At 48.4% G+C, this 23774-nt stretch overlaps 1 protein-coding gene across 3 annotated transcripts in view; it reads right to left on the minus strand.

Moving 5' to 3' along the window:
- The window catches only part of LOC119973940 (centromere protein P), a 400035-nt gene that overhangs the window by 369461 nt on the left and 6800 nt on the right, over window positions 1-23774 (minus strand). The gene's annotated exons all lie outside the window — the stretch shown is intronic.

Here is a 23774-nt window from a genome sequence, read left to right on the forward strand (position 1 = left end):
CAAACTAAAACCAGGTAATATCTTCCCAGAATCACATTCACCTCACGAGGGAAGCACGGTGGTGCAGTGGGTTAGCCCTGTTGCCTCATGGCGCCAAAGTCCCAGGATCAATCCTGGCTCTGGGTCACTGTCCGTGTGGAGTTTGCACATTCTCCCCGTGTTTGCGTGGGTTTCACCTCCACGACCCAAAGATGTGCAGGGTAGGTGGTATGTGCACGCTAAATTGCCCCTTAATTGGAAAAAATTAATTGGGTACTCTAAATTTATATCTTTTTTTTAAATGATGCAGCTCCCAGGGCAGGTCAGAGGCTAGGAATCCAGCAGTGAGTCATTTACTCCCGACTCCCCAAAGCCTGTCCACCATCTTCAAGGCACAAGTCGTCAGTTTGATGGCATACTCTCTACTTATCTGAATGAGTGCAGCTCCAACAATATTTAAGAAGCTCAACACCAGGCAGGACAAAGCAACTGGCTTGATTGACACCCTATCCACAAACATTCACCCTCTCACCACCAATGCAGGTGTGTACCGTTTAAAAGATGCAATGCATGCAGTCCGTTAAGATGACGGTGCTCCCGTGGTTTTTGTTCCTGTTCCAGTACCTTCCCATCCTTATCCCGAAGACCTTTTTTAGGAGGGTCAACAGGAGTATCACGGGATTTGTGTGGGCGCATGGGACTCCGAGGGTGAGAAGAGTGTTCCTGGAACGAGGCAGGGATAGGGGGGGGGCAGGCGTTGCCCAACCTCTGTGGGTACTATTAGGCTGCCAACGCAGCGATGGTGCGTAAGTGGGTAATGGACGAGGAAGGGGCAGCATGGAAGAGGATGGAGGCGGCGTCTTGTGTGGGCACGAGCCTGGAGGCGCTAGTAACGGCGCCGTTGCCGCTCCCTCCAACGAGGTATACCACAAGCCCGGTGGTGGCAGCTACCCTCAACATTTGGGGGCAATGGAGACGGCACAGGGGAGAAATGGGGGGCTCGATGGAGGCCCCGATACGGGGGAACCATCGGTTTGTCCCAGGGAGCATTGATGGCGGATTTCTGGGCTGGCACAGGGCAGGGGCTAGGAGGTTGAGGGACCTGTTTGTGGAGGGGAGGTTCGCGAGCTTGGGGGAGTTAGAGGGGAAGTTTGGGTTCGCCCCGGGGAACATGTTTCGGTACATGCAGGTTAGGGCGTTTGCCAGGCAGCAGATGGAGGGGTTCCCCTTGTTGCCCCCACGTGGGGTACGGGACAGGGTGCTCTCGCGGGTGTGGGTTGGAGGAGGGAGGATTTCAGACATATACCGGGTAATGCAGGAGGTAGACGAGGCCTCGGTGGAGGAACTGAAGGGTAAATGGGAAGAGGAGCTGGGTGAGGAGATTGAGAAGGGGACGTAGGCGGATGCCCTGGAGAGAGTGAATTCCTCCTCTTCCTGTGCGAGGCTTAGCCTCATACAGTTCAAGGTGCTGCATAGGGCCCACATGACTGGGTCGAGGATGAGTAGGTTTTTCGGGGGTGGGGACAGGTGTGCTAGGTGCTCGGGGAGCCCAGCGAACCACGCCCATATGTTTTGGGCGTGCCCAGCGCTGGGGGAGTTTTGGAAGGGGGTAGCAAGGACGGTGTCGAGGGTGGTGGGATCCAGGGTCGAGCCAGGCTGGGGACTCGCAATTTTTGGGGTTGCAGTGGAGCCGGGAGTGCAGGAGGCGATAGAGGCTAGTAGCCCGGCGGAGGATCTTGCTCCAATGGAAGGATGCGAGGACCCCAAGCGTGGAGGCCTGGATCAAAGATATGGCGGGGTTCATTAAATTGGAGAGGGTGAAATTTGCCCTGAGGGGATCAGTACAAGGGTTTTTCAGGCGGTGGCAGCCTTTCCTGGACTTCCTGGTGGAACGGTAGGGAAATAGGCCGACAGCAGCAGCAACCCGGGGAGGGGGTTTGGTTCGCGGGGAGGGAGAACTGTGTGCCTGGGTCTGTGGGATGTGGCGGGTGCTATCTCTTTCCCTTTTGTTGTTTGGGTGCTCTCTTGTTTTTTGTTTTTTTTCCCTTTTGTTTGAAGTTGCTCTTGAAGTTGGGGGGTATTGTTCTTGGGGTGTTACCGCGGTTGTTTGTTAATAGAGTTAAGATGTTTATATTTTGTAAAAATTTCAATAAAAATTATTTTTTTTAAAAAAAGATGCAATGCAGCAACTCCCCATGGTTTGTTCGGCAACACCTTCGAAACCCACAACTGCTACTAACTGTGAGGACAAAAATCCTGAAACTCCCTCCCTATCAGCAATGTGGGTATACCTACACCACAGGACTACAGTGGTTCAAGAACACAACTCACCACTACCTTCTCAGTGGCAATTTAGGGTAGGCAACAAATGCTGGTTTCGCCAGTGATGCCCACATGCCAAAAATGAATTTAAAAAACTGTACCGAGAAAAGCTTGGGAGTTCTCCCTGTCTTATCCAATATCCATCCTCACTCAGCAACACCAGAAAGAATTATGTAGCGAGTATTCCATTTCCTGACTGTCAAAAGCCTGTCCACCATCAAAAAAAGCACCACTTGAAAGTTCCCCTCCATGTCACACATCATCCTGACTTGAACTATATTGCTGCTCCTTCACTGTCTCTGGGTCAAAATCCTGATCTCCCTCCCTAACTAGACTTTGGATACCACATGGAGAACAGTGATTTAAAAAGGAGCAGGCTCACAAGCACCTTTCAAATGTAATTAGGGATGGGCACTGAATGCTGGCTGTGCCAGCAATTCTGATATTCTAGGCAGTAATATTTTTAAAATCCCCGTAATTTCCCTCAATTGAACGCAAAAGATCCCATCACAGTATTTGAAAAACAACAGAGGATTTCTCTCCAGTATCCTAGCCTATCAATATCCCTCAATCAATATCACAAGAGGAGATAATCTGCTCTTTATCAATTTGCAGTTTGTGGGAATTGTGTACAGATTGGCTGCTGTGTTTCCTACATTTGAGCAGTTATTATACTCAAAACATTCTTCCTTGGTAGTAAAACCCGTTAGAACATCCTGAGATTGTGAAAGATGCCATTTCTCAATCCAGCTTTTGTATTCCTATTCTCCCTTTCTCTCAAGCTTTGTGAACATGTCACTGCAGGTTGAGCATCATTTATTCAAAATACTTGGGGCCAAGAGGTGTCTCGGATTCTGGAATTTTGGAATACATTGGGCGGAATTCTCTCAGACCGGGGCTGGGCAATCCCCGCGACCGGCGCGAATCGCGCCACGCCGCTATGGCGCCGGCACGCGATTCTCCGTCGAGCAGAGAATCGGCGGCATTGGTGCCGGCATGGCGCCGGTCGGGGGCCGCTCTACGCGGCCAGCCCGCCAATTCTCGGTCCGGGATGGGCCGATCGGCCGTTGTAAAAATGCAGAGTCCCGCCGGTGCCGTCCGCACCTGCTCTCCGCCAGCGGGAACCCGGCGTAGAAGGGGGGGGGGGCTCCGATGTGGTCTGGCCCACGGTACATGCATGGATCCCATGGCGTCAGTTCACGCCAGGATCAGCAGCTGGAGCAGCGTGAACCACTCCAGTTCTGTCCTGGCCCCCTGTAGAAGGCAGAATTGCTGATCGTGAAGCTGTGTTGACGCCGTTGGGAAACGCGTCAGCGTTTCCGAGGGCGTCAACACTTAGCCTAATCCCACCCCTTGTTTTTTAAATAAATATAATCAGGTGAATAAAAAGTTTATTTGCAATACTAGTTCAAATTAAACCACGTGTAGGAATACATAAATGCTAGTAAGATGCAATTCAGGCCAAATGCTAGTTAGCATTATGTCATCCAAAGAGTTAGAGACAATACAAGCTGGAATGCTTTGCCAGCTTCGCGCCTCATTATACTACATGCACAGAAAGGACAATGCTCAAATCCATCACTAACTCAGAGGAGACTGTCATGATATGCAGACATGCACATAATGAGGTAGAAACAGGCAGCTAATGAATACAGAGAACAGGACATAACCAATCAGCAGGCCGAACACTTGGGGGTGGTTTCCCACTATAAAAGGCATGAGGCACTCACACTCCGCCTCTTTCCACTGGTGACATCTACAGTGAGAGTCAGGGTGTATATGTCATATAACTCCTACAGCACGTGGCTGAGAGCTAGTCTGGTTCAGTCAGACAGATTAATCACACTAGGTTAGCAGAGAATTGAGCGAACTGAGAGACAGGTTCAATAAATCATCTTGAACTAACTTCAAGGTGTGGAATATCTCTCAGGTAAAGCTGCATCCAGTTGCAGCCCGTGTTATCTTACTGTGCTTAACACAACATGATACCAGTCGACTGCAATCCCTAGGTGATTTGCCTCAATCTGTTCCATGACGACCAGCAAATGTATCCCGGCACCATGGAGAAGATCCAGGCTCCTCAACATAGCGGACCTCCGGCAATCTCAGTGCCAACTGGCAGACCTTCAAGCAAAGGTTTCTGCTGTACATTGAAGCCTCAGACCTTGAGCGTGCGTCTGATACAAGGAAGATCGCGCTTCTCTCAACTGCGGGGGAACAAACAATCCAACTCTTCAACTCGCTGAACTTCACCGAAGGCCAGGACAAGACAAAGTTTCAGACCGTCCTGGACAAGTTTGATAGTCATTGTGAAGTGGACACAAATGAAATCTTCGAGCACTGTATGTTCAGACAATGCCTCCAAGGTAAAGATGAATCTTTCAACTCATTTCTAACTAATTTTCCTCTACCAGCACTGTCCTGCAACTTTGGTGATATTGCTGATTCCATGATCAGGGACCAGATCGTTTTCAGAGTTTACTCTGATCCTCTGAGAGAGCAGCTTTTAAAAATCAAGAATATGACCCTGCCAGTCGCAATTGAAACATGTATAGTGCATGAGCACGCCCAAAATTGGTATTCCCAATATAAATCGTCTGAAAAGGAGAAACTTGCCTCCCACGAGGCAGAGAGTGTGCAAGCCATTGCCCGGATGCAGTGCCTCAGCCTTGATGAAAGCGGCCATTTTGCGCGCTCTTCCTGGAGCCCCACGCATGCGCAATGCGACGATGAAGCGGCTGATAACCACTCTGCGCAGGTGAGAACATCTGCCGACCACACTGCGCATGTGCGACGACGCACGGAGCGTAATGATGTCATGACGTGCTCGAACTGCGGCACTGCCCACTTAAAGAGACACTACCCTGCAAGAGGCAGGCGATGTTTAAATTGCGGGAAGTCTGGACACTATGCAGCCGTGTGCAGGTCTGCACCACCAGTCAAGGGCCAGCGCTCCCAATTCCAACGCAGACGCATTAGGAGTGTGCAGCAAGGTTGACAGGATTTTGATCCTGGCAGTACAACGGACGACTGCCTGGAGTCCCCCTACCATGTGGGCATCATTACCATACGTGAACATGCCTCACCAACATCATAACGCCTGTCCGTCCTCAATATGGATTCTGCGGATGAGTGGCGTGCGGTGCTGCAAGTAAGTCGATGCTCAATCCAGTTCAAGCTAGACACAGGTGCGTCTGCCAATCTCCTTTCACGGGCGGATTTCAACTGCATCAAGAAGCCACTCAAGCTCCTTCCAGCAGCCTGCCAGCTCCTGGATTATAACGGCAATGCCATCACCGCACTGGGATCCAACCACCTGCTTGTCTCCAACAAGAGCAATCATGCAAGGCTACCGTTTGAGATCGTCAAGTCACACAGGGCCTCCCTGCTCGGCGCAGAGGCATGCAAGCAGCTACATCTTGTGCAGTGGGTCTACACAATGACCTCCTCAAATGGGGATCTTCAAGCCAGCATTGACGACATCCTAGCTCAGTATCCGGATGTGTTCAACGGGATGGGCACTGTGCCATATTGGTACAAGATCCTGTTACGGCCTGATGCCATGCCTGTGGTCAACGCACACGCTGGGTCCCGGCTCCACTGAAGGAGCGCCTGAAGGTACATTCAATACATTCTATTCTCGGTTCGAGCAGATAACCAACAATCTGCTGTTGAGTGCCCCAGCAGCCCATAATTCACCCATACCTACCATCACAGCTTCCGAAGTCAGATTGGCCTACCTGAAAGCGAGACCGTGGAAGGCGACAGGCCCGGACGGGATCCTTGGTCGTGCCCTCAGAGCCTGCGCGGACCAGCTGGCAAAGGTATTCACAGACATCTTTAACCTGTCCCTACTCCACTCAGAGGTCCCCACCTGCTTCAAGAAGACCACCATCATACCGGTACCAAAGAAGAACCAGGCAACTACAGTCCGGTGGACCTGACTTCAGTCGTAATGAAGTGCTTCGAGAGGTTGATCATGAAGTGCATCACCTCCATACTCCCAGAACCGCTTGATCCACTGCAATTCGCATACCGCTGCAACTGATCCACATCAAGCGCCATTTCCCTGGCTGTACACTCATCCCTAGAGCATCTCGAAAACAAGGACTCCTACATCAGACTTGTATTTATTGACTACAGCTCCTCCTTCAACACCATAATCCCAGCCAAGCTCATATTAAAGCTCCAAAACCTAGGACTTGGCTCTCCACTCTGCAACTGGATCCTCGATTTTCTGACCAACAGACCAAAATTAGTAAGAATGAACAACAACACCTCCTCCACAATGGTCCTCAATACCGGGGCCCCGCAAGGCTGCGTACTTAGCCCCCTACTCTATTCCCTGAACACACACAACTGTGTGGCAAAAACTTGGTTCCAATTCCATCTACAGGTTTGCTGACGATATGACCATAGTGGGTCGGATCTTGAATAACGACGAGTCAGAATACAGGAAGGAGATAGAGAACCTAGTGGAGTGGTGTAGCGACAACAATCGCTTCCTCAATGCCGGCAAAACTAAAGAGCTGGTCATTGACTTCAGGAAGCAAAGCACTGTACACACCCCTGTCAGCATCACCGGGGCCGAGGTGGAGATGGTTACCAGTTTCAAATTCCTAGGGGTGCACATCTCCAAAAATCTGTCCTGGTCCACTCACGTCGACGCTATCACCAAGACAGCACAACAGTGACTATACTTCCTCAGGAAACTAAGGAAATTCGGCATGTCCACATTAACCCTTACCAACTTTTACAGATGCACCATGGAAAGCATCCTATCGGGCTGCATCGCAGCCTGGTATGGCAACTGCTCGGCCCAGGACCGCAAGGAACTTCAGAGAGTCGTGAATACCAGCCAGTCCATCACACGAACCTGCCTCCCATCCATTGACTCCATTTACACCTCCCGCTGCCTGGGGAAAGCGGGCACCATAATCAAGGATCCCTCCCACCCGGCTCACTCACTTTTCCAAGTTCTTCCATCGGGCAGGAGATACAGAAGTCTGTGAACACGCACAGACAGACTCAAAAACAGCTTCTTCCCCACTGTCACCAGACTCCTAAATGATCCTCTTATTGACTGACCTCATTAACACTACACCCTGTATGCTTCATCCGATGCCAGTGCTTATGTAGTTACATTGTATATCTTGTGTTGCCCTATTATGTATTTTTTTTATTATTATCTTTTCTTCCCATGTACTTAATGACCTGTTGAGCTGCTCGCAGAAAAATACTTTTCACTGTACCTTGGTACACGTGACAATAAACAAATCCAATCCACAGTTCAAGGCTCTTCAGGACCAGGGCACCATTTCTAAAGTTACGGAACCGACGGACTGGGTCAGTTCGATGGTATGTGTGAAAAAGCCTTTGAGTGAGCTGCGCATCTGTATTGATCCCAAGGATCTCAACCAGAATATTATGCGGGAACGCTACCCCATCACGAAGGGGGAGAAACTCACGAGTGAGATGGCACACGCCCGGTTTTTCACAAAGCTAGATGCGTCACAGGGATTCTGGCAAATCCAGCTGGATGAGTCCAGCAGAAGGCTCTCAACCTTCAACACACCGTTTGGCAGGTACTGCTGTAATCGTATGCCATTTGGCATTGTCTCGGCCTTGGTAATCTTCCATAGAATCATGGGGCAGATGATAGAGGGCATTGATGGGGTACATGTGTATGTGGACGACGTTATCATATGGTCCACGACGCCCGAAGTGCACATCTCTCGTCTCCAGCAGGTATTCCGCCGTGTCCATGCCAATGGCCTCAATCTGAATAGGGCCAAATGTTGCTTTGGCATGTCGACACTTAAGTTCTTGGGTAACCAGATATCTCAACAGGTTGTGCACCCGGACGCAGATAAGGTCAAGGCCATCGAAGCCATCAAGACCCATGAAGTCAAGAAGGCAGTACTGCGCTTTTTAGGCATGGTAGACTTCTTGGGCAAGTTTATCCCAAACCTGGCCTCACACACCACGGCCCTCAGACACCTGGTAAAAAAGTCTACTGCCTTTGAGTGGCAGGAAGCTCATCAAGCAGAATGGTTGAAGCTGAAAGCCAAGCTCACCACTGCACCTGTATTGGGAATTTATTGATCCGGACAGGGAAACAAAAATCTCGACAGATGCGAGCCAGGACGGCATTGGCGCGGTGTTGCTCTAGCGCAATGACACCTCATCCTGGGCACCGGTTGCCTACGCATCACGGACAATGACACCCACCAAGCAGCGGTATGCTCAAATTGAAAAGGAATGCCTGGGCCTGTTTCCTGGAATTCTCAAGTTCCACGATTATCTCTACGGCCTGCCGACATTCACTGTCGAGACGGACTGCAGGCCTCTGGTCCACATTACCCACAAGGACCTGAACGACATGACACCCAGCCTGCAGCGTATCCTCCTCAGACTCTGGAGGTATGACTTTGACTCTTGTACACGCCTGGCAAGGAGCTCATTATTGCGGATGCCTTGTCCCACTCCGTAACCTAGCCTGCTGACCCACCAGCATTCGTCCAACAGATCGAATCCCAGGTGCAGCTATGGGCCAGCAACCTCCCGGCGTCGGATGAAAAGGTGATTCGCATTCGCAAGGATGCAGCGTGTCATGCACCACCTCGCCAATGGCTGGCAAAAAAGGCAGTGCCCTCAATTCTTCAATGCGAAGGATGACTTGACGGTAGTTGATGGCATCCTCCTCAAGCTGGACTGCATTGTCATTCCACACAATCTCCAGAGGTTGGTGCTCCGGCAAATCCATGAGGAACATCTGGGTGTCGAGAAGTGCAGGCACAGAGCCAGGCAAGTTGTCTACTGGCCTGGGATTAGTCAGGATATCTCAAATATGGTCCACAACTGTCCGACCGGTCAACGCTTCCAGCCAGCACAGGGCAAGGAGATGTTTCAGTAGCACGGAATCGTGACCTCCCCATGGTCCAAGTTAGGCATCGACCTCTTTCATGCCAATGGTCGTGATTATGTGTTAATCATTGATTATTTTTCTAACTACCCAGAAGTTGTGACGGTCTCGGACCTCACATCCAAGACTGTCATAAAGGCTTGCAAGGAGACGTTCTCTAGGCATGGTATTCCACTCACTGTCATGAGTGACAACGGTCCTTGCTTCAGCAGCCAAGAGTGGTTAAGATTTGGCCAGGTTTCTCAGTTTCATCACATCACTTCCAGCCCACATTACCCGCAGTCCAACGGGAAGGTTGAGAAAGGGGTGCACATATTGAAGCAGCTCATCTGCAAGGCTGTGGAAAAAGAAGAGCTATGATGCTCATGCCACTGATTTGCCTGCGCTACTCCAGGAGGATGCTGTTCGTATCAAGCTACCTGATGGAGGCTGGTCAGCTCCAGCTGTTGGTGTTCGACAGGCTTCTCCGCGATCGTATGTTGTGCGTTTGGCTGATGGCTCTGTTGTGCGGCACAACAGATGGGCACTGCGCACAGTTGCCCGCCTGCAACCACACTCTTCATTTTTTCCATCCGTTATTGTGCCACCTCCTGATACCTCGAACCACGAGGCCACCAGTCAGGCTTCAATCCCACCTATCAAGGCGCCGTCGTCCCCACCACCACCTCTCCGGCTGTTGACCAGGATCAGACGCAAGCCCCAAAGACTGGACTTATGAACACTTGTTTTGTTTGCTATGTACTGTTTTTGCTCCTTAGATACCTGTTTTACATGTACATATGTTCCCATCTGCTACTGTATGTAAATAAGTTAGTTTTTCGGCCTACACATGTAAATATTTTCAAATAGGCCATGGAAAAACATTTACAAAGGGGAGATGTCATGACATCCAAAGACTTGCAGGTTAGGTGGATTGGCCATGCTAAATTGCCCTTAGTGTCCAAAAAGGTGAGGAGGGGTTATTGGGTCACGGGGATAGGGGTGGAAGTGAGGGCTTAAACAGGTCAGTGCAGACTCGATGGGCCAAATGACCTCCGTCTGGACTGTATGCTTTATGTTCTATGATATGCAGACATGCACATAATGAAATACAAACAGGCAGCTAATGAATACAGAGAACAGGACATAACCAATCAGCAGACAGAACACTTGGGGGTGATTTCCCACTATAAAAGGCACAGGCACTCGTACTCTGCCTCTTTCCACTGGTGATATCGACAGTGAGAGTCAGGGTGTACATATCATATAACTCCTACAGCACGTGGCTAAGAGCTAGTCTGGGTCAGTCAGACAGATTAATCACACTAGGTTAGCAGAGAATTGAGCTAATTGTGTGACAGGTTCAACAAATCATATTGAACTAACTTCATGGTGTGGAGTATCTCTCAGGTAAAGCTGCATCCAGTTGCAGCCCGTGTCACCTTACTGGGCTTTAAACGACAGAGACGATGAAACCAAGTTAACACACAAACATAGACACAGAATCCCTACAGTACAGAAGGAGGTCATTCGGCCTATTGACATCACCTGACTCACAGATTTAGAAACTACAAGAAGAGATATGAATTGGCAATCATCACTTTCGATTCTAGGCCCTCATTTAAACTTGACATTTGGAAGCATTGACGTCCGCAGTTTTGTAACTGAACAGCCAACCTCCAAAAGAGTCCATGTCAAATGCACCGTGTGTGTGTGTGTGTGTGTGTGTGTGTGGCAGGGGAGGGGGGATTGAGTTTAGATACTGCCTGGAGCTTATAAAGTTGACATGATGTTGACACCATTCACCGCAGTTAAAAACACAAGCACTCAGCCCGTAAGCGATATCGAGCTTCAAAATACACAAAGTAGATTAGAATCAAACACTTCTTTCCCCCCTCCCCCCAACACCACAAGACCCACAATTCCAACACAATCCAATCCACACCCCATTGACCCAGTCAGCCCTTTCTCGAGCTGCTCTTCCGTGACATAGCGGCTGCAGCGAATGCACGGTGACAGTGGCCACCGTCCTGCGGACGTTGTAATGGACGAAGACCAGATCCTTACTGCCCATTGGTCGGACAGCAGATCCTGCACCATTAGCTCCGCCAAACGGAACAAGATCAGAGTGAAGATGAAGCAGACAGACAGTGTAGTGATATTCATAAGTAATTGCATATGTAAATATGTTTAGCCTCCGACCACTAGTTGTCAGGCAAGTAATAGCATGTGACACTGTCGCCTCAGGGGAGTCTTGAGAACTTGTCGTGGTTGGTTTTGTTTGTGTTTGTTCCAGTTTGTTAGCATTAGTTTCAAACCCTGAGTTTGTTATACAATAATAAATTTGACTAGTCCAGAACTAGATGTTCTTTGGTACTCTGACTCAATGATTGTCTCTGTACAAGAACATAACATAGTACAGGAATGGGGCGTCAAAAACTAAAGATCTGAAGTGTGAACATTTGAAGGACAGCAGTGAACATTTGAAGGACAGTCTACAAATTTGGGGAAACGATGCTACTAAACAAACATGGAACATCAAAGATAATCTCCGAAAACGCTAAAACAATAAAAGAAGATGGAAAGTCTGAACATCGGTAATATAGATGGCAACTGGCGCCTTACAGTTCATGCTGTACGTGGCAACTTTAGGATTGCAAGCGCAGCCAGATGAATGAAAAATAGCATTGTTGGTAATGGTAGCAGGCGCCAGCCAATAGATTTAAAACACATTTGTTTTTGAGTGGGAGGAAGATGGTAAAAGCTTTGACACCATCATTAAGAAATTTGATGACCATTGTACGCCGAAAAAGAATGAAACCTTCGAGCTGTATATATTTAGAACGCGAATAGAGAAGACAGGCAAATCCTTTGATAAGCTTTCTTACGGACCAAATTAAAAGCAAAAAAAGTGTAACTTCTCAACGTTAAAATCCTCGATTAATCGAAATCAGATTGTAATCGGAATTAATGATGATAAGGTGCGTGACAATCTCCGACGGGAGTTAGAAGACACGTTTAAGATTTACCATGCGAGTGAACTAGCTGTGCAACATATGAATGCACGGAGTTTTGGTGCAAAACTTGGGAGCAATGCCGACGCCATTGATGTTATAGAATCTTTATTAGTGTCACAAGCCGGCTTACGTTAACACTGCAATGATGTTACTGTGAAAATCCCCTAGTCGCCACATTCCGGTGCTTGTTCGGGTACACAGAGGGAGAATTCAAAATGTCCAATTCACCTAACAAGCACGTCTTTCAGGAGGAAACCAGAGCACCCGGAGGAAACCCACGCAGACACAGGGAGAAAGTGCAGACCAAGCGCAGGCAGTGGCCCAAGCCGGGAATCGAACCTGGGATCCTGGTGCTGTGAAGCAACAATGATAACCACTGTGCTACCATGCCACCCACGTTGTGACGCACGCAAAAATAAAATGTGATTTCAGCAGCGGTGACCATTTTAAATGCTTGCCAGAAGCAGCCATTACATGTAAAAGATGTGGAAACGGGCACCTGCCGAGGCAATGTCCAGCAATTAGAAAAATGTGCACAAAGTGCAACGGTAAAAATCATTTTGCAAAACAATGCTTCACAAACAAGAAAGTTAATGTAGGGAAGTCCATCAAAACTATTGATGCTATTAACTTGGACGGCACATTTTTTATTGATGTAGTCTCGGATGGAGATTGGGCTAACACAGCCAAACAGAATAAAATGTCGCCTACAGAAACAAAAGTAATAAAAGCAATATTTCAACAGTGACAAAGGACAACTGGACAGTTTCTTTGTTAATAAATAAATCACTCATCAACGTTAAATTACTCACAGGAGCAAAAGCGAATCTCAAAAGCATCAGTGATATCAAGGCGATGAAATTAAAACCTAGAATATTAAATAAACCAGTCTTCTTGAAGGACTGTAATGGTCAGAAATGTGACACAGATGGGAATGTGTGAGCTGGATGTCCAAGTAAAAGATAAAGTTCACAAAGTTAAATTCTCCATTGTAGCTGAAGACCGTGAGTTGTTTTGAGGTGTTAAAGCTTGTGAAGCTCTGAAACTGATTAAAAAGTGTATAGTACTGACTGGAGCAGTGGAGTCCATTGTGCAGGCTTTTCCAGGGCTTTGGTGTTTCACCTTTCATCCACAAGATGCAATTGAAAAATGATGCTCAACCAGTGATACATGCTCCAAGAAGAGTTCCAGAACCATTATGTGACCGCCTAAAAGCTAAATTAGACAGAATGACACATCTTGGTGTTATTAAAAAAGATCAAAGAGCCAACAGATTTGGTTCAATTCGATGGTGTGTTTAAAAATAATCAAACAATGATCTTAAGATATGCAAGGATCCCAAAGATCTAAACCCAAATATAAAAAGGGAACACAATCTGATACCTAAAAGAGAGGAGATCACAAGTGACGTGTCTGGTACTACATATTTCAGCAAATTTGATGCTTTGCAAGGATTCGGGCAGCTCAAGCTGATTGAAGAAGGTGCCGAGTATTGTACGTTCAATACTCCATTTGGTGGATATTGCTTTCTTCGTATGCCCTTTGGCATAATCTGAGTGTCAGAAATCTTCCACAGAACAGTGGAACACATTCATTGTTGAAGCCATTCAGGGTGTTTGAGTATACGTCGATGATATCATCATCCACCCAAGTGGAACATAATGACAGGCTAATTGCAAAATGTCAGAAAAAATGAGCTACGTCTTAACAAGGCCAAATGTCAGTTTGGTGTGACGGAAATAACGTTCTGAGGAGACAGATTGCCTGCTCAAGGAATAAAGCCTGATGACATGAAGATACAAGCCATTATAAATATGCCTAGACCAATAGAGAGCATTGGGCATGATCAACTTAATTGGAAAATTCATATCAAATCTCATCATAGAATTTACAGTGCAGAAGGAGGCCATTCGGCCCATCACGTCTCCACTGGCTCTTTGAAAGAGCACCCCACTTAAGCCCACACCTCCATTCCACCCCCGAAACTCAGGAACCCCTCTTAACCGAAGGACAATTTAGCATTCCCAATCCACCTAACCTGCACATCTTTGGGCTGTGGGAGGAAACCGGAGCACCCGGAGGAAACCCACGAAGACACGAGGAGATCATGCAGACTCCGCATTGCCAGTGACCCAAGCTGGAATCGAACCTGGGACCCTGGAGCTTTGAAGCAACTGTGCTAACCACTGTGCATATCTCTCTCAGCAACTGCATTGCGTAGAAGCTCCCCAAGTGGCCCCATTAAGGTGATGGTACCGGTCAATGGTCATCTGCTTGAGGTAGAGTTGGACACTGGCGCAACGGTCTCCGAGGTTGGCCAGAAGACTTTAACCGCATCAAGCAGTATATATAAACCCCTTGCATTGACCGATACACAGGCTAGGTTCGCCACCTATGCGGGGAAAACACTGGACTTTGCTGAGACTACGATGACCCATGTTGCTTACGGACACCAGGAGAGGCGTTTTCCGCTCATCGTGGTGCGTGGCCACTGGCCCAGCCTGTTGGGTGCAATGGCACTGGTTGTGCCATTGCGGCTGCAATGGCAGCACATTCTTCAAATGGGTTCTGGAGGTTTGACGGAGGTACTAGGACGATACCCGAAAGTATTCCATACCGGTCTGGGGAAGTTATGTCGGATGGCCAGGCCTCGACGCCAACATGGAGAAGATAGCCCAACACTGCTCGATTTGCCAAGAGCATCAGAAGCCTCTGCCGGCCATACCCCTTCATCACTGGGAACAGCCAGGACGGCCTTGGGCATGCTTGCATGCAGATTTCGCCAGCCTTTTTCAAGGCTCCATGTTCCTTCTATTGATCAATGCCAATCGAAGTGGCTCAAGGTGCTTAGGATGGCGGGGGCAACGTCCCACACAACCATCGAGAATATGCGTTTATTTTCCAGTATGCATGGCCTCCACAAGGTGCGCGTCACGGACAATGGCACTCCTTTCACAAGTGAGGAGTTTGCGGGGTTCATGAAGATGAACGGCATACTACATATCTGATCCGCACACAGGATTTCCAATGAGTTGGTGGAGCGCGCAGTGCAGACATTCAAACAGGGCCTCAAGAAACAGTCTTCCGGGTCCATGGACACGTTTTCTTTTTTTTAATATTTTTATTAGGGTATTTGCAAGTTTTTATAGTAATAACAGCGACATAAACATGGTACAATAAACATTTCCACCTCCATCACAATCTTCACACCCCAAACATAAAACAACAATCCGGCCTTCTTCCCTCCTCCCGCTTTGGAATTCTGCTTCTGCTGACATTTTACTTTTCCCCGAGAAAGGCGACGAACGGCTGCCAGCTCCAGGTGAACCCAACCATTGACCCTCTTAAGCGGAACTTTATTTTCTTGAGACAAAGAATCCCAGCCTTGTCACTAACCCCGGTCCCTACATTCGGGGGGCTTCGAGTCCCTCCACATGAATAAGATCCGTCTCTGGGCTACCAGGGAAGACATCGGCCTCTTTCACCCCCTGAATTCCCAGCTCTTCCGACACTCGGCACCACCGTGTTTTGAAGACCGTGGACATTGCCTTAGCGAAACCCTGCCAAAACTCTCTAAGCTTCGGGCATGCCTAAAACATGTGGAAATGATTTGCTGGGCTTCCCGCTCACCTCGCACACTGTCTTCTACCACAAAAAACTTGTTCATCCGGGCCACCACCAAGTGTGCCCGGTGGACTACCTTGAATTGTATCAGGCTAAACCTGGCACATGATGAGGATGTACTAACCCTGCTTAGGGCATCCTCCCACAGAGCCCCCTCTATCTCTCCTCCTAGCTCGTCTTCCCACTTGCCCTGAAGCTCCTCCACCGTAGTTTTGTCCGATTGCAACAGTTCCTGATAAATATCTGATACCTTCCCCTCCCTCCCAGGTACTGAAGACTACTTTGTCCTGTATCCCTCGTGGAGGCAGCAGTGGGAAGGCCAGAACATGCCTGCCTCGTCCCTGTGTGTAGTTTAAAATACCCAGACTTCAGTCAGTTCGTACGCACATTCGCTACTGGTGCCTGATAGAGCACCCGCACCCAGTCAATGAAACCCTCACCAAACCTAAAATTTCCCAGCGCCTCCTGATCAAAAGCCTTCTCCGCATCCACCACCTCTATCTCCCCTCTTTCTGAGAGCATCATAATAACATTTAAAAGCCTTCGAACATTGGCCATGAGTTGCCTGCCATTTACAAATCCCATCTGGTCTTCCCCCATCACCCCAGGACACAATCCTCTATCCTTGTGGCCAATAACTTAGCCAGCAGTTTGGCGTCCACATTCAGTAGAGCAATTGGGCTGTATGACATGCATTGCTCCGGATCCTTCTCCCGTTGCAGGATCAATGAAATTGAGGCCTGCAACACTTTTTGTGATGGGGGGGGGGGGGGGGGGGGCCTTTCTCTCTTGCTTCATTAAATGTCCTTACCAGCAGTGGGCTCAATATCTCTGAAAACGTCTTATAGAATTCCACCGGGTAGCCGTCCGGCCCCGGGGCCTTGCCCGACTGCATGCCCTCCAGTTATTTCCATAATTTCAATTGGGGCTCCCAGCCCTTCTACCAGATCCTCATCGACCTCGGGAACCTCAACTGACCCAAAAACTGCCAGGGGTTCCGACTCATAATTTGCTGTCCTTAAAAGTCCTTAAACACCTCATTCACCCCCACTGGGTCAAGGACCATAATCCCACCTCTACTCTTTACTCTCCCCATCTCCCTGGCCGCCTCCCTTTTTCTGAGCTGGTGCGCTAACATTCTGCTTGCTTTTTCCCCATACTCATAAATTGCCCCCCTTGCCTTCATCAGCTGTTCCACCGCTTTTGCTGTAGTCAACATCCCAAACTCCGCCTGTAACCTCCGCTGCTCCCTCAGTAGCTCCGCATCCGGGGCCTCCAAGTATCTCCTGTCCACGAGTATCTCCTCAACTAACCTATCCCTCTCAGCCCATTTCACCTTTTTTCTGTGGGCCCGTATCAAGATTAATTCCCATCTGACCACTGCCTTCAAAGCTTCCCAAACCGTTGCTTTTTTCTCGCATGTCCACAAGGTATACTCTTGCATTGACTTTTTTGTTCTGAGCAGGGCTCTAATACCGGGGTGGTGGATACCGAGTACTCTGCAATCGCAGTGTCGGATCATGCCCCACATTGGGTGGATCTACGGGTTAGCTTGGAGAAAGGACACGCCCGCTATGGAGGCTGGTAACAGTTCCTCCTCTCTCTCTCTTTCTCCCCCCCCCCCCCCCCCCCCCCCCCCGCCCCGGTGCCTGACAAGATTCTCCCTGCCTCAAATGCCACTTCTTTATTGATCAAGATCGCTGCCCCCTGGTCTTCGAGTCCAGCCCTGAGTGGAACACTTGGCCAACCCACCCCTTTCTCAATCTAGTCTGGTCTATAGCCTTTAGTTGTGCCTCTTATAACATTGCCACATCCGCCTTCAGCCCTCTCAAATACACAAACACGCAAGCCCTCTTGACCGACCCATTCAACCCTCTAACATTCCATGTAATCAGCCTGGTTGGGGGGCTTCCAGCCACTCCCCCCTGCCAACTCGTCATCACCCTTTTTAGGCCAGCCTCCAGTTTGCGCCCCCAGCCTCCTCGAACACCTTCTCAGGCATTTGCCGTCCCCAACCTCCCATTTCTCCCCATGTAACAGTTTCTCCCATCAGCAAAGCAGCTCTCCACCTCCTCCCCTTGCCCCCATATCAAGCTCCAGCTTAACACCGGCTCTCCCCCAGCTGTGCTTCCATCAGTCAGCTGACCAAGCTAACTTGATAGCTCCCACCCATGGCACCAAACAGTTTGTCTCCCCATTGTTCTCGCCCCTCTTCCCCCCACTTGGACAAGCATATTCAAAGCATCACATTCCCCAGTAAACAAACATCAGAAAAAACTGACAAAAAAAACCACAGAAACCACCCCCCCACCTAATCAGCTCCCAGTAAGATCAAGTTAACTTTAGCCATCAAAACTGCCCCTTATTGCACATAACACTACTTATTCAAACCAGCACTAAAGTGACCCAACAAATCGCCACTACAATACTCTCAGAGGATTCAGTGACTTTAGTTCACATCCAGTCTTTTTTCCTTAATGAAAGTCAATACATCGTCTGGTGTTTCGAAGTAAAAATCCCGTCCCTCATATGTGACAGACGTGCTGGGTACAACATCATGAACTTCACCTCCTTCTTAAAAAGGGCCATTTTTGCCCGATTAATCCCAGCTCGCCTCTTGGCCAAATCCGCGCCCAGGTCTTTATAAATGTGCAGCTCACAATTCTCCTATCTGCTGCTCCCTTCTTTCTTGGCCCATCGCAGAATATGTTCCTTGTCCAGGAATTGATGCAAACGTACCACCATCGCCCTTGGCAGCTCGTTCGCTCGGGGCTTCTTCATAAGGGCTCTGCGCGCTCTATCCACGTCCAGGGACCGAGGGAACGCCTCAGCCCCCATCAACTTCTCCAGCATGTTCGTCATATAGGCCCTAGCATCCGATCCCTCACTGCCTTCAGCGAGGCCGAAGATTCTCAGTTTCTGTCTCCTGGACCTGTTCTCCAGATCCTCCAACTTCTCCTGCATTCTTTTCTGGTAGTCATTCATCTTCTCCACCTTGGTCTCCAGCACGGTTAGGTATTCCTCGTGCTCGGACACCTTTTTCTCCACCTCCTGGATTGCACACCCGTGGGTTTCTTGATTCTGCACCACCTGATCAATCGAAGCCTTGATCGGGTCCAGTGTGTCCTTCTTAAGCTTGGCGAAGCAATCTTCAAAAACCGTCACCAGCTGCTCCGTCAACAACTGTGCCGTCTCCTCGGAGCCCTGCTTCTCCGCCATGCTTTCGCACTTTGCCAGCTCTGCTCGCATCTTCCTTGTAAAACTTTGTCTTCTAACAAGACCACTTCTGGTCCAATTCTCCATACACTGGAGGGGGATTTCTCCTCACTGTTTCACTCTTCACCGATTTATCCAATAAAATCCGGGACAAAATAGGAGATAAAGGTCCAAAAGTCTGTCACAGTTGGGAGCTATCAAATGTGCGACCTACTCCTCCATGGCTGCCACCGGAAGTACCCATTTTTGTTTTCTTATGAGGACAACTCAACATGCGGATAGCTCCCGCGGAACTTCTAATGGGCCACAGACTTCGTACCCGCCTCAGCATGGGTTTTCCCGGGCATTAGTGCAAAACTATGCCAACTCAGGAACGGTAGGGGCATGGCCCTTCTCAACATCAGCCGATCCACCAGTTTGCACCCAGAGACCTGGTGTTTGTTCGGAATTTTGCTGGTCCCCGGCGTTATACTTTGACGAACAGGCCCGATCTCTTACCAGATGCAAGCCCAGGGTTGTATTCAACGCAAGTATTTAGACCACATTCAGTCCAGAAGGCTGCCTCTTCCAGATACCCCATTCCTGGAGATCGCTTCTTCAGCCGCAGCAACCACCGGATTCGGGCACAGTGGATGTTCATCATCAAGATCACCCTCTTGCATCGCACTCACATTCTGCTCGGGTCGTTACAGAATCCCACGGATAGACGGATGCCAACATTTAAAAAAAATAAATTTAGAGTGCCCAATTCATTTTTTCCAATTAAGGAGCAATATGGCGTGGCCAATCCATCTATCCTGCACATGTTTGGGTCGTGGGGGCGAAACACACACAAACACGGGAGAATGTGCAAACCCTCAAGGGTCATAATCTCCGGATTACTGCCCGAGCCACGTGCAAATTGGCATAGGGAGGCAAGAATAAGGGAAGTTAACACGTGGCTGAAAGAGTGGTGTGGGAAAGAGGGGTTCCTTTTCATGGGACACTGGCATCAGTTTTGGGACAGGGGGGACCTATACCGTTGGGATGGTCTCCACCTGAACCGAGCTGGGACCAGTGTTCTGGCGAAAAGAGTAAATAGGGTGGTCAATAGGACTTTAAACTAGAGATTGGGGGGAAGGGAAAGTCAGGGAACCAAGAGGTGAAGGAATCAGTGGGAAGCGTAGCTGCTTAGGATTACAAAAAATCACGAAAAGACAGAGCTCAGGAGGTTACGATAGTCCCCATCTCACAAACTATGACACAGTGTATGGAAAGGCTCAGTAAACCAAGGTCCACCACACTAAGAAAACAAAAAGGGACAGTCAATAGGGAATTAAAGGTGCTATATTTAAATGCCCGCAGTGTACGGAACAAGGTAGATGAGCTTGTGGCCCAGATTGTGACTGGCAGGTATGATGTGGTAGGCATCACAGAGATGTGGTTGCAGGGGGTTCAGGACTAGCAGTTAAACATCCAGGGATTTACAACCTATCGAAAAGACAGAGAGGTGGGTAGAGGGGGCAGGGTTGCCTTGTTAATTAGAAATGAAATTAAATCAATAGCACTAAACGACATAGGGTCAGACAATATGGAGTCTGTGTGGGTAGAGTTGAGGAACCACAAAGGCAAAAAAACCATAATGGGAGTTATGTACAGGCCTCCTGACAGTGGTCAGGACCAGGGGCACAAAATGCACCACAAAATAGAAAGGGCATGTCAGAAAGGCAAGGTCACAGTGATCATGGGGGACTTCAATATGCAGGTGGACTGGGTAAATAATGTTGCCAGTGGACCCAAAGAAATGTTTACAGGATGGCTTTTTGGAACAGCTTGTCATGGAGCCCACGAGGGAACAGGCTATTCTGGACTTAGTGTTATGTAATGAGCCAGAATTGATAAAAGATCTTAAAGTAAGGGAACACTTAGGAAGCAGTGATCATAATATGGTAGAATTCAGTCTGCAATTTAAAAGAAGGAAGGTAGAATCATATGTAAAGGTTTTACAGTTAAATAAAGGTAATTACAGGCGCATGAGGGAGGAACTGACGAAAATCGACTGGAAGCAGAGCCTAGTGGGAAAGACAGTAGAACAGCAATGGCAGGAGTTTCTGGGAGTAATTGAGGACACAGTGCAGAGGTTCATCCCAAAGAAAAGAAAGGTTATCAGAGGGAGGATTAGGCAGCCATGGCTGACAAAGGAAGGCAGGGAATGCATCAAGGCAAAAGAGAGAGCCTATAATGTGGCAAAGAGTAGTGGGAAGTCAGAAGATTGGGAAGGCTACAAAAACAAACAGAGGATAACAAAGAGAGAAATAAGGAAGGAGAGGATCAAATATGAAGGTAGGCTAGCCAGTAACATTAGGAATGATAGTAAAAGTTTCTTTAAATACATTAAAAACAAACGGGAGGCAAAAGTAGACATTGGGCCGCTCCAAAATGACGCTGGTAATCTAGTGATGGGAGACAAGGAAATAGCTGAGGAACTTAATAAGTACTTTGCGTCAGTCTTCACAGTAGAAGACATGAGTAATATCCCAACAATTCAGGAAAGTCAGGGGGCAGAGTTGAATATGGTTGCCATCACAAAGGAGAAATGCTAGAGAAACTAAAAGGTCTGAAAATTGATAAATCTCCGGGCCCAGATGGGCTACATCCTAGAGTTCTAAAGGAGATAGCTGAAGAAATAGTGGAGGCGTTAGTTATAATCTTTCAAAAGTCACTGGAATCAGGGAAAGTCCCAGAGGATTGGAAAATCGCTGTTGTAACCCCCCTGTTCAAGAAGGGAACAAGAAAAAAGATGGAAAATTATAGGCCAATTAGCCTAACCTCGGTTGTTGGCAAAATTCTAGAATCCATCGTTAAGGATGAGATTTCTAAATTCTTGGAAGTGCAGGGTCGGATTAGGACAAGTCAGCATGGATTTAGTAAGGGGAGGTCGTGCCTGACAAACCTGTTAGAGTTCTTTGAAGAGATAACAAATAGGTTAGACCAAGGAGAGCCAATGGATGTTATCTATCTTGACTTCCAAAAGGCCTTTGACAAGGTGCCTCACGGGAGACTGCTGAGTAAAATAAGGGCCCATGGTATTCGAGGCAAGGTACTAACATGGATTGACGATTGGCTGTCAGACAGAAGGCAGAGAGTTGGGATAAAAGGTTCTTTTTCGGAATGGCAACCGGTGACAAGTGGTGTCCCGCAGGGTTCAGTGTTGGGGCCACAGCTGTTCTCTTTATATATTAACGATCTAGATGACGGGACTGGGGGCATTCTGGCCAAGTTTGCCGATAATACAAAGATAGGTGGAGGGGCAGGTAGTATTGAGGAGGTGAGGAGGCTGCAGAAAGATTTAGACAGTTTAGGAGAATGGTCCAAGTGGCTGATGAAATTCAACGCGGGCAAGTGCGAGGTCTTGCACTTTGGAAAAAAGAATAGAGGCATGGACTATTTTCTAAACGGTGACAAAATTCATAATGCTAAAGTGCAAAGGGACTTGGGAGTCCTAGTCCAGGATTCTCTAAAGGTAAACTTGCAGGTTGAGTCCGTAATTAAGAAAGCAAATGTAATGTTGTCATTTATCTCAAGAGGCTTGGAATATAAAAGCAGGGATGTACTTCTGAGGCTTTATAAAGCACTAGTTAGGCCCCATTTAGAATACTGTGAGCAATTTTGGGCCCCACACCTCAGGAAGGACATACTGGCACTGGAGCGGGTCCAGCGGAGATTCACACGGATGATCCCAGGAATGGTAGGCCTAACATACGATGAACGTCTGAGGATCGTGGGATTATATTCATTGGAGTTTAGGAGGTTGAGGGCAGATCTAATAGAAACTTACAAGATAATGAATGGCTTGGATAGGATGGACGTAGGGAAGTTGTTTCCATTAGCAGGGGAGACTAGGACGCGGGGGCACAGCCTTAGAATAAAAGGGAGTCACTTTAGAACAGAGATGAGGAGAAATTTCTTCAGCCAGAGAGTGGTAGGTCTGTGGAATTCATTGCCACAGAGGGCGGTGGAGGCCGGGACGTTGAGTGTCTTTAAGACAGAAATTGATAAATTCTTGATTTCTCGAGGAATTAAGGGCTATGGGGAGAGAGCGGGTAAATGGAGTTGAAATCAACCATGATTGAATGGTGGAGTGGACTCGATGGGCCGAATGGCCTTACTTCCGCTCCTATGTCTTATGGTCTTATGGTCTAAACCCCACACGGACAGTGACCCAGAGCCGGGATTGAACCTGGGACCTCGGCTCCGTGAGACAACAGACTACTGAGCCACTATATGGACGCCAAGGTGACGGGGTTTGTAGACTCCGACATGGACACGCAGAATGCCTCCGAGGGGGGAGTCCTCAGTTCCACGGGCCGCGGACTGGTAGCCGTTTTGCCGTTCATCATGGAAACGCCATTCGCCTTCTCGTTACACACCACCCCAATCCAGCCTACTGTAAACAAGTCTGTTGCCCTCAGGCGGTGTGTGTCGGTCTCTGTGTGTGTGCGTGTGCCTGTCTGTCTCTGTGTGCGCGCGTGTGTGTGTGTGTGTGTGTGTGCGTGTGTGTGTGTGTGTGTATATGTATGTATATGTGTGTGTGATAACCTGCCTGAAAACTATTGGCCGGGGACAATTGGTTATTCCAGAAATATTTTAAGTTTATTGACAACTCAAGAATACAAAATAATCAACAACATGCTAAAAAAAAGTCACAAAAATCAGTAATATGCAAAATGCAT

The sequence above is a fragment of the Scyliorhinus canicula genome, chromosome 11 (assembly GCF_902713615.1).
Source record: "Scyliorhinus canicula chromosome 11, sScyCan1.1, whole genome shotgun sequence".
Classification (NCBI taxonomy): Eukaryota; Metazoa; Chordata; class Chondrichthyes; order Carcharhiniformes; family Scyliorhinidae; genus Scyliorhinus; species Scyliorhinus canicula.